The sequence below is a fragment of the Kogia breviceps genome, chromosome 8, assembly GCF_026419965.1.
Source record: "Kogia breviceps isolate mKogBre1 chromosome 8, mKogBre1 haplotype 1, whole genome shotgun sequence".
Taxonomy (NCBI): domain Eukaryota; kingdom Metazoa; phylum Chordata; class Mammalia; order Artiodactyla; family Physeteridae; genus Kogia; species Kogia breviceps.
In genome coordinates this window covers 73,765,703-73,778,048 of record NC_081317.1, presented here as the reverse complement: position 1 = coordinate 73,778,048, position 12,346 = coordinate 73,765,703, and the positions used below count along the sequence as shown (strand labels likewise).

Sequence of the window (12,346 nt, the reverse complement as noted above, 5' to 3'; positions counted from 1 at the left end):
TTTTTTGTGGGACATAGATCCTGCGCAATCCTGTACAATTAGTATTGAGGGTCTAAATGGAAAATAAACATGAAAAGCCTCTGAAAAAAAGAACTAAAGGTGAGATGGTATCATTTTTAGTGTTTTAGGATCTAATTTCACACCCTAATAACGAGAACATTATTATATAAAATTTTCCTATAAGCCTTTCATCGCCACTAAAGGAAACAGGTGTGAATGCCTTCCTGGACATACAGTGTGGTTTATCTCCGGCCCACCTCCCTTAGGGAGGACCCCTGGTCAAACACTTCCCTGAGCAATGTAATGTAATCATCAATTTAATTGTCATGCCCAAGGATGAACATCATAATATGGACCTATTGTGACACGTGGATGGAGATATAAAACATCAGTCCTACCAGAAGACTTGGAGAACACAATCAATCGCAAAAAAGGCAGAATCTATGTCTTTGTCTTGATTCTCAAGGGCTCACCCCTGCTCTGGATGAATTTCTCTGGGTCAGGAGAAGACAGTGACTTTAGCTAATATCCAAACAGAAATAATGACTTCACTCTGCTCATGTGTGAGACACAGAGACAGTGTGGGTCTTATTTGCATTAACTCCCAGGGCAAAGCGGAGATCCTGACTTGAAGCAGAGCTGTGGCTAAAAACTTGTATAATGCTAAGCCCTTTTCAGCTGTGTTACAACTTATTTAACCAATCCCTACTGATAGATAATTGGGCAGTTTCCAATTTTGCAATATTACAAATATTGCTGTGATGAATATTGTAGATAAACCTTTGTGCATAACCATGATTATTTCCTTATGATAAATTCCTAGAATTAGAATTGTTATGTCAAAGGATATGCATGTTTGGGGTCTTTCTTTATGATATAGGTAATTGAATTGTCATCTAGTAATATTATATCAATTTACCTTCACACTAGAGCTTATGAGAATCCTATTTCCTTGAATACTCACCTCTCCAGGGCAATGTTTTATATAATAATATACTTAAATATGTAATTATATATATATAAATATTTAATAAATGAAATTTAAGTATATATATATAACGCCTATATTATATATACATCTATATATTTTTGGCCTAAAGTGAAAGATTTTTTAATTGATAAACTGAACAATACAAGCAGTATGAATGCAGCTATTAATACAAATATCATACTCCAGAGTATTGTTTTAAAAGTATCTTTATCCATTTGATAGACAAATATGCTATTTTATTACTTTTTAAATTTCTTTGATTATAAATGAAGTTGGACATGTTTGTACATTTATTTTCCAGTAATATTTCTTTTTTTCTGATTTGCCTGTATATATTCATTGCCCACCTTCCTACTTCTTACTTCATGTTTTGCTTATTGATATATTAAATTTAAAGCTTAAATGTATTAGGAGTTTGTCATATATGTTGCAAACTGTTTTTTCTGGCTTGACATTTGCCTTTCAGATATGTTTATTAGGCAATCCTTATTTGGAGAAATAAACTAAGGGAGAACTAAATGTCTTGGTTCAGAGACTGAGATGAAATAGGCAGGCCACAAATAGTAATGCGTCTTTGAGCATTGCTTACATTCACATGTAAGCCAATGTTGAACAGAAAATAGGAGCTCATGACCCTTCAGGGTGTGGTGGGAGATACATAGGGAGGTAGCTTGTTGACTACTTCTACTAGATGTAGGTACTGCAAAGACAGAGCACAGAATACCCAGAGAAAGCCACACAAGGGAGGGAGAAAAAGGTGGGAGTATCTATGCAAAAGGAAATAAGGTGAAAGAAGCGAGTCTATACTACTGTGTCAATTGTCGATTTCCAAGTAAATGAATTGAGCTTATACCTAGAGTGTCCAGCAAATACTTACCTGGTCTATGAGCTCAGGATACCAGAGGATACCCAGAAAATCTCAAAGTGCAAATTAGTCAGTGTTGCCTCATCCAAAAAACCCCGGGAAAAGATTCCCTATAAAGGCAGCCATCGTGAGACTGTGAAATACAAGATTAGGAATTTGGAAGTGTGGAGGGAGGTAGTGTTTCTCAGTTTATAAACAATCTTTGGAATATATTTTTGCTTAATTAAGCTTACTAATAAGACTTTGGGGAAAGAATGTCCCAGATATCTCCATGGTGCTGGGAGGACAAACGTGGTAATCCAGCCATATTCTATGAAATTAATTCCTTGGGAAAGTCATGAAAGAATGCACTGACATAAACACCACGCTCATGTTAGCTGTGTGTTAGCAACTACCAGTTGTGCTAATCAGTCTTTACAGTCATTTCCCTATAAATTGACGTGAAACACAGAAACCCAACAACAAATATCTGAAAGGAAATGAAAGAGAAGGAAAATCAGAGTATCTCAACTCTGCCTTACTCATATTTAAAGTAATTTATAATTCCTGGCCTGACAGCTGACACTGAGTTTTTCTTGGAAAAACTCAACAGTAGGCTCCTTTTCCATACTTAGCTCCTCTATCCAATTTCACATTAAAACATATTCCACTTGACAGTATAATTTTCCTGGCTTTGTGTATGGAACCACCCTAATCTGTTCTATAATGTGTTGATTACTGTGTCAGAAATTAATGATCTTGCAATTTCTGCTTTGTACTCAGCTGCCTTGTTTTAATTATGCTGGAACATTAATATCCTGGAGCAGCCATTTCCCAATGTTCTCAGACATCATGAAATGTGATAGGAAATTCATCTTTTCTCATGTATCTTATCTACACATTGGTTTTCTGATTCCTTAGCCCCTTTATAGCAGGGTGTCTTGTTATTAAATAGCCACCTATTTATAAATCTCTCCAGAAACTTACTAGACCTGCTCTTCTATCCAAGCGAACTGCTAAGTGTTGTCTTTAAAAATTTTAGAACCTTAGATATTTTACATCTAGTTTCATTTTCATTATTAAAGGGCAAAGGGAAAAGGAAGATTTTAAAAGTAGAAATCCAAATCACAGACAAATTTCATTCACTTTTTGCTAAAACGAGAAGATTATTGTGAGAGGAAATAAGGAAATAGAGAAAGCTATCCACGGGGACTGTGCTGCACAATATTAAAAGAGAGTTCCTGACATTAAGATGTCTAAAAATATAATAAGAATTAGAAGAGACTTAGTGGACATCTTAAAGCATGTTTTTATTTCATGGAGAGGTGATATGACATTCTGATTTGTGCCATTTCATGCCAGAGTCAAGACTTAAAGCCAAGTCTTCCTAGCCCTGACCTAGGGTCTTTTATTATACAATCTCATCCCAACAAAACACAAATTAATGACTTATACAAGATTCAAAGAGGAAGGGGCTCTTGAGATGGACTTTGAGAGAAGCGTAGGATTTTCTCAGGTATGATGATTCCTGCAGCAAGATCAATGGGAAATATTTGCTGTTGATAAACGCTTGAGGGAGCAGTGGGGGAGGAAGGCAAGGATTTGAAGAATGAGAAACTGCACTGGTTCCTAGACAGTAATTGAAGACCTGTGTTCCAGGGAGTTTGAAGACTAAAGGAATGGGATAGGGTGGCCACTTAAATGGGTAAAAAGGTGAAAGGAAGGTTTGCTGTTCATTTGTATAACCAACATATGTTGGCAGCATGCAAAGGACTAATGGAAATTGAAAATTTATGAGAGAGGGAACAATTTATGAAATAGGTCCCAGAGGAGGCAGGATGATGAAATCAAACGTATAGATGACCAGTTGGTTTTGACTGAGAAACCAGCTGTCAGATTCAAAGAGAGGCAAGTGAGGATTCAGAGAGGAACAGAATTGAAGGGGCTTGTGTTCAATGCCTTCATTCTTTTGGGAGTTGAACCCATGAGGTCACTTCCTAAGAATGAGGCAGGTAGGATCGAGTTGGAAACTTGCAAGTGAAAATGGATCTGAATATCTGGGGTGGGGAATGAGAGTGGAAGTCAGTGAGAGATGATCTGAATAAAAGGCTTTCCCAGCAGCATGGATCCCAGCAGCCTGGAGGGGACAGTGGAGATTAATTTTATTTTCTCCAGCTGTGCTGAGAAGCTTAGGGTAAAGAAGATGAAAATAGCTGCTGAGGTTCCCAGGGATTAAGAGGACCAAGGTAGGAGAAGCCAGAAGGACCTGTGGGTGGGGAGACTATGATGTGGGAGTGAGTGCTCCATGGACCACAGCACAGAATGGAGGCTGGAGAAACTGTGTTTGGGGACAGGAAAGGGATCAGGAAATCAAGAGAGCTGGGAAAACCTCATATCAGTCTTTGGGAATAAGGAAATGGTGCGATGTAAGTTGTTCCAAAGAAAAGAGTTACGGCTTTTGGTTTTAATAAATATCATCATAAAAAGCCCTAAACCAGACATGGCATATATGTGTTTATGTACATCCTTATATCCACTCCAGCAGGATGTTCCTGCTTTTAAGTGTTCACATTCAAATTCCTTGCAGGACCAATTGCACAGGTGCTGGGTTATAAGAGATTATGGTTTATATGATTTAAAGGCAGAAACAGTTAACCTTCCTTCTTCCTTTGATGTATTTACATTGTTCTTCCTTGCCATCAACACATATTCATTGAGAGTTCGGTTCTCTTTGCACCTATTTATTGAGTACCCACTCTGTTCCAGAAATTGTGTTCACATAAGAAATAAAAAATAAATAAGATATGGATCTCTGTTCTCCAAAAGCTTACAGTCAGATGTAAGCTAATGTAGATAGGCAGGTAAGTAGACAATTTCCATACAATACATAATGCTATGATAGTAGTATGATGCATGACGCAAGGCTTCTATGTCAAGTACTCTGGGGAAACTGCCACCTTACACAAGCTTGAACAGGATTCCTTAATGTAGAACTTACCAGAGTTTCTAACATGTTACTGTGCAGGGTGAATCTTCATGTGTGTATGTGGAAGTAGAGATCTAGCATGCAAAACTTCCCCAACTCATTTGACCACAGAACCCTTTTTCAATGGAATAACTCAAGGGATTTGTACTCCATGGGACAAACTCTGACAAGTGCTGACATAAGCTTCTTGCCTGGTAAAAAAAAAATGTATTTATATTTTTTTCAGACTGACCAGATGGTGGTTTTCTCCATCTCCATAAATGACTTTTGAAGTTTGTTCTTTAATCTTACAACAGAATAAAGATGCAGACTTAGAAGGGTTTACCATGCAGCCTTTAATGACTGCTGAGCTGATCATTAAGCCAGACGCAGATGAAAGAGAATGCCTGGTCATGCTCTCATTTATGGGCCATTTAACATTTTTTCCAAAAGAAATATTTAATGAACATGATATTGAGTTCCTCCCAGTGCCTCTAATTAACAGACCACTTAATGGTCTTTGTGAAAGGGAAAACTTGCTTCAAGTCAAAAGATATTGCAGGACCTGATATAGGTGCTATAGTGACCAAGCTGTCAGCCCAAGCATTTGGACATAAGAGATATTGGAACATATGTATATGTATAACTGATTCACTTTGTTATAAAGCAGAAATGAACACACCATTGTAAAGCAATTATACTCCAATAAAGATGTTAAAAAAAAATTCAGGGACCCAAAACATGTTTACACTAGGCTCAAACATTTTTTTCATACATTAAAAGAACATCACGCCATCCAAAAAAAAAAAGAAAAAGGCTAATATTTGTGCTTCATCATTACAGACTTTCTGACAACGACTCTTTAGTCTCTCCTGACATTTAGCTTTCAAGAAAAGCACTTTGGAGTGAATTGTTCCCTCTCCTCATTATCATCTCTAGTGTGTGAGTGTCAAGGTAACTCTTGATTACCTGCTCTCTATTTAGTAACATGCTGAGGAAAAACAGATCGAGAAAACCATTTCATGATTCATGCCCTTACAAAATGTTTCTAAAACGTTAACAAATATATTGTCGGCAGTTCATGATTGTGTAAGTGCAGCAGTCTAGTACTATTAAAATAAAGATTTAACTCAGATCTGATTTTAATTTAAAGAATACTTCACAGCAAAAGTTCAGGTACAGAATTACCCAGGTACTAAAGAGATGTTACCTATGAAACCTTATGAGGATTAGGACCTAGAAAAAAAATTCTTTAGTCTCTTTGTCACTCTCTCTTTTCTCTCTCTTGCTCTTGCTTTCTCTCTCTTGCTCTTGCTTTCTCTCTCCAGCTACATTAATGCCAACTATGTGCCAGGTACTATGCTAAGGGTTTTACATGATGCACTGTAATCCTATGAGGCACTTACTACTAATACACTCATTTTGCATATGAAGAAAAGCAAGGCTCAGCAGGATTCACACAACTAGCCCCAATTATAAAGGCGTAAGCACCAGAGAGCCCATAGCCAAGTCTCTTAATTAAGCATTATGCTGTACTTGTCTCTACCCCACAGATCTCCTTTGTCTGTGCTGAACCACCTTGAAATTTGACCCCTCTAGGAGCCAGTGATTTCTAAAATAGAACAACAGAGAGTTAATAATAAAGCCCTAGAACTTTTTTGAAGTCTTGAGTTAGGGCTGGCTTCCCCCTCTCATTTGATCTTACACTTTCCACATTAGCCAGGAGAGGGCTGGGAGCGGGGGCGTAAAGGTATGGTATAAAAAGCATGGATTCTGGATTGAATAAGACTTGGATTTACCTCTCTGCTCTGCCTCTTGCTAGCTGTGTGCTGTTGAACAACGTCCTTAATTTTCTGCACAAGCTTTCCTCATCTGTTAAATAGGGCTATACAGCTTTCCTTCCTAGGATGCTGCAGCATCAAATGAAGTAATGCATGTCGAGTGCTTAGCATAGCACCTGGCACATGGAAAGTGTTCAATAAAAGTTCCTGTTGCTGTTGGCAGCTGTGACATTACACAGCCATCCATATGGCTATTTTGCTAGAATGGTCTCAGGGAAATTCTTACCATTGCTATCATTCCTTAAGTAGAAATATATATTATAGTTTTCCATCAAACATTAGACTGTATAGGGGAGATAGCAGGGACTTGTTAATCGAATCAGCCCATTGTCCTTAAAATGGTCTGGGTAAGAAGTAATATGGAAATAAAGGTAAAGAAACTTCCAGAGTGGGAGGTACCTGGGAAGGCACAGGTGAGCTGGTGTGTAGGGATTAGGATCGAGGCAGGAGAAACAAAGGGAAAGAGGCCGAAAGTTTTAACTTTACAGTTCTGTCCAGGCTGCCCGTCACTCCGCTCAGCTCTGATCTCACATGACAACTCACTGAGAGGTGAAACTAATGTTCATGAAAGCAGGCTACACTAAGAAGCAATTTGAAGGGAAGAGATTATTGTTATTATTTTGTGCAGCACAGATACTCAAACATATCTACCAAACATCTCCACCAGTGAAAACTCACACCGGGATTAGGATTAGGCCAAGTGTAGTCAAAATTCAAATACAAGGCTCCCAGCCAGGGAACAGGTGTGAAAAGGCAGCCATTTACTCTTGTTGAGTTGGGCCTTGACCACTCACACTTGACGGGCTTTAGGAATGGCGTGGTGAGGACTTGAAGCAGAGACAGGGAAGGGTCTTCCCCACAACAGTGGCGCACATTCAGTGAGCTCTGAGTTTAGGCATTCATTGCTAGTAGAATGTGACCTTGGGTTAGTATAACTTTGTATTCTAGAATGCCAAGAGCACTAAAAGGAGATACTTTACTTCCCTTAAGGGAATGCGGTGAGAATTAAATAAAATAACAGACGGTGCCTATGCCCCAAGGCACGTTGGGAGCCTCACTTTTTCCAGCTGCACAAGAACAGGCTTTCCCCAAGCATGGATGGAGACCTTGAGCACCCAAAGATACCTGCGGCAAAGGGCAGGCTTCAGACAGTCTATAGACCACGGTTCAAACCCCAGCTCTGCCACTTACCAGCCTTAGAAAGTCCACTCTTTCATTCTTTTACTTATTGCTTTTTCATTGTTATATTTTTATGGAAAAAGAGAAATGGACAGTGAACAAGTAGAAGACGACAAATCAGAAAATTTCAGATTGGGGTAAATGCTATGCACAAAATAAACTAGGAAATATCATGGGGAATAACTTGGGGATGGGAAAAGCAGTTACAGACTGGGTGGTCAGAGAAGTTCCTTTCTAAGAGGAGACATTTGACTGGGACAGTAGAATGAGAACAAGGCTTGACATAGGATAGATGGGGGCAGGGCATCGCAGGCAGAGGGGACTGCAAGTGCAATGGCCCTGGTGAAGGAAAGGCCTTGGGATTCAGGACAGAGAGAAGGCTGGTGTGACTATGGGGACTGTGTGACTATGTGATCACGGGCGGAGTGAAGGGAGATGAAGTCAGTGAAGGATGCGGGGACCAGACCGTGCATGGCCTCATAAGCCACAGGAGGGAATGGAGCTGTATTCTAAAGACAATAGGACAGTTTCATGCAGGAGAGTGGCCTGATCCTATTTCTGTTTCAAGACGATGATTCTGGTGGCTGCATGAGAGCATAGAGAGAGCAAGGTGGAAGCAGAAAAACCAGATAGAAAGATACGAAGCAGTTTATACGAAGCAGTTTAGGTGGCTGGGGAGACACAAGTGGGCATATTCGAGATGTATTTTTGAGGTATAACTGTTAAGGATTTGTCTGGAATTTGGGGGACAGTGGCAATGCGACAGCAAGAATAGGACCATTTTAACGTTTTGAAACTTCAGTTTCTTCAACTGTAAACTTATAAACATGCAGCATGGTGAGTAGAGTTAACAACACTGTACTGTGTATTTGAAAGTTGCTCAGGGAGTAGATCTTAAAAGTGCTCATCACAAGAAACAAAATTTGTAATTGTGTGAGGTGATAGATGTTAAGTAAACATGACGGTGATCATTTCACAGTATATATATATCTATATATACCAAATCATTATGTTGTACATCTCAAACTAATATAATGTTATATGTCGATTATACCTCAATTAAGGAAAAAAACTAAGATTGAAAAGCCATTTCAGTAGTAGAGTGGAGATTTGAAGCCAGAGAAACTCCTGTGTCATTATCCCTAATCACTGTGCTATCCTGTCTCCAAGACGACACAGGAGAGGCCTAAGAGGCCCAGGGCACCCTAACCTATTCTGGGCAGTGAGCCAGAGAAGGGGTCTCTGTGGCAGGAACGTTCAAGTGGTGACTGAATTAACAAGAGTCTAGGCAGAGGAGACATGTGCAAGGGCTCAAAGTGGGGGAGGGCAGTATATTCCAGGAACTGAGTGCAATGGGATTAGAATGGAGGGAGAAGCGGCCAAGCTGGGGAGGGGATCATGTCAGAGCATGAGAGCCTTTTCCCTCAGAGCAACGGGAAGCCAGGGGGTCCCTGCACGGGAGGCTTCCTCATCATCACTCTGCCTCTGGGCAGAGCACAGATTGGAGGTGGCAGGTGTGGACTGCAGGTGGGGTTGGCTCTTAATTTCAATTTTCAGAATCAGCTTAGAGACCAACAGTTCTCATCTGAGAATTGCACGTACCTCTGGGGCCATTTGGAAGTGTGTGGAAATAATATGGGTTGTTTCTGTCACTGCAGATGTCAAAACCCCAACCGTTTGAGGCATGGCCCCCACAAAGGCAAAACTGTCCTCTTCTAAATGCCAAGGGGGCCCAGACTGGGAAATCCTGCCATTGGCAAGGCACTGAAGGCTTCACAGGAGGAATATAAATGTTTTAAGCCATGACTGTGTAAAAGCAATTGTATAGCTGAGAGAATTGAGAGGTAGAGTGGGCAAGCAAGGTGAGGGGAAATAGAGGGGTGAAAATGCACTCATTGTACATAGTGGGATGTCAAGGGACACTATCTAAAGTTTATGGAACCAAAAATAGATGATTAGGTGTATTAAAGTTACAAAGGGAAACAAGAGAAAAGTTAAAAATATAACTAAAAATTGTGAGGAGGAGAGAGAAAAGAAAAGGAAATAGTGTAAATAAGCTAAATTTCTTATCTTTCATAGCAGGGAGTCAGCAGATACTGCTAAGGTTAATGAAGCAAGAAATGAGGTGGAAATAGAATATTTAGAATTATAGAGGAAGGCATCCGAAAATCAGGAAAAACCCTTTAGAAAAAGAAGTAGAACTGAAGCTTGAGTTCAGGCGTGGTTAAGGGAAACTCTGGCTTTTCATCTTGTCCCTTCTCTGAGATACTGTTTGTATGTTTGTTTCCACCTGTATGTGTTATATAAGTCAGTGAACTTTAGTTTCTCGCCTTACTCAATGCTGCCTCTGTGGATGTCAAATGGTTCTCTCACTCTCTGAGCTGGTTCTGTTTAGAAGGGACCCGCCGAAAACTACTGGCCACGTTCAGATACGTATCCAGAGTTTCCTGTCATTGAACTGTACCTACTGTCTCCTCACCTGCACTGGGGCCAAATCCCTGAATAGGCTATAAGAACTTCTCTGCCCTCACCGAGTCTAGATCCAGTTTTCCGGCAGTGGCTGGGGAGGGTCTCTGTGGCCGCTGGGAGGGCTGGAAGTCAGCCAAAGAAGAAAGGGCAAATTCTCTGGGGCACCCTTATTTGCTGGGGGGCTTGCTCCCCTTCCATGGAAGTCAGGTAAGAGCAGAGACTCACTCTGAGGAATAGGCAGATTACTAACACCCATGTTTTGTGAGTAGCGGATGGGGGTAGGGTTGGAGGCAGGGAGGGAGGGCTAAACACTGGGGAGAAGGGAGGAGTGGGGTGAGGCATGAGCAGGAGTTAGAATCCAGCATGGCCTGAATGTTAACCCTCCGAACACCAGCTCAGCTGGGCCTCTATTAATCACTATTTTTTATATGTCCAATTGGTAGAACTACTCCTCTATTTTTCTATATAGCCCTTCTGTGAGACAGTGAGATTGTACTGTTGGTAGTTATTTTATGTATCTGTATTTTTAAAAAAATTTATTTATTTATTTTTGGCTGTGTTGGGTCTTCGTTTCTGTGCATGGGCTTTCTCTAGTTGTGGCAAGCGGGGGCCACTCTTCATCGCGGTGCGCGGGCCTCTCACTATCGTGGCCTCTCTTGTCGCGGACCACAGGCTGCAGACGCGCATGCTCAGTAGTTGTGGCTCACAGGCCTAGTTGCTCCACGGCATGTGGGATCTTCCCAGACCAAGGCTCAAACCCGTGTCCCCTGCATTAGCAGGCAGATTCTCAACCACTGTGCCACCAGGGAAGCCCACGTATCTGTATCTTAATGTTCTATCATCTGTGATCTCATTCTCAGAAGTAGGATCTGAGCCTCATTCATCTTTATATACCCTGCACTGAGCATATACCTAATAAATTATGGTTGAATTAAGGAGTAAATAAATGAATGAATAAAGTCAAATAAATGAATGAAATGTTTATTATATTCTCCTTTTTTTAAAAACACTAGCAACAGAGGGTGTGGAGTACAACAAAAATTCTATTATTTTCTGGTGCATCCCTGATTATGTGGGTCTGGTGCATGTTTGCTCTGTGTGTGTGTGTGTGTGTGTGTGTGTGTGTGTTGCCATAACTACTTGAGAGAGTTAAACACTTAGTAATGGGGAAAGAATGTAAGCCTTTGGGATCCCTAAGAGGTGCAGGGAAGGACTAAGAGATCAAAGAAGAAATGCAAAAATGCTGCATATGTGAGATGACATTTATAGAAAGATAGTCTCATTCAGGAAATGTTTGGAACTGGCTAGAAAATAGGCTTAAAAAACATAAGCCTAGGCTAGGAGTTGGAACTTGGCACCAGAAACATCAATTTGTTTCCTCTGTTGCTCAGGGGGATAAGCCAAATAGCTCAGTTTAGTCAGGGGACCAAAATAGGATGGGATTAAGAAGGGGATACCTACAACAACCTATTTAGTCAGCATAAAAACAATACCATCAGTGCTTATAAGATTGTGATAAAATTTGTGTGCTTATATTCTGCTACAGGTATCATAAATTGGTTTGACCCTTTTAGAAATCATTAAGTCAAGGAGGCTGCCATGTCATTATAATCATAATTTCTTCTCGCCTAGCAATGAAAAAGAACTTTGTAAATATTTTCAAAGATCTTTGATTAATCATTGTAAATATTTAATCATGCTTTGGTGGGTATTCCAATGAACTAAGAGTAACCAAGCAACGTTATGATGGGAATATGGTGTACAACATTTCTTTAACAGGAAGTTATAGACAAAGCTATGGTTCTGTCCAGATGGTTACAGCTAAGAGAAGTTTGGGTCATTAATGTTTATGAAGAAGGTTCTATTGCTCTGCTAGGCATGTATCTTCCCCTGGGGAGCCTGGACTTTGGGTAATTCCTAGTTAATGAACATGATCAACTGACCCATCCATTTCTCAGTGATATCTATTGAGCTCCCATTGAGTGAGGCATCTGTTTGTAGGAAGGGACCTTCTTTTAGCTTCTTTTTCGCACAGAGGGTACATGAGAGAGATCTTC

The 12,346-nt window shown here is 40.2% G+C and overlaps 1 protein-coding gene across 4 annotated transcripts in view; it reads right to left on the bottom strand.

The window, feature by feature from the left end:
• Positions 1 to 12,346, bottom strand: part of MAMDC2 (MAM domain containing 2) — a 166,266-nt gene that overhangs the window by 43,958 nt on the left and 109,962 nt on the right. The window lies entirely within an intron of this gene.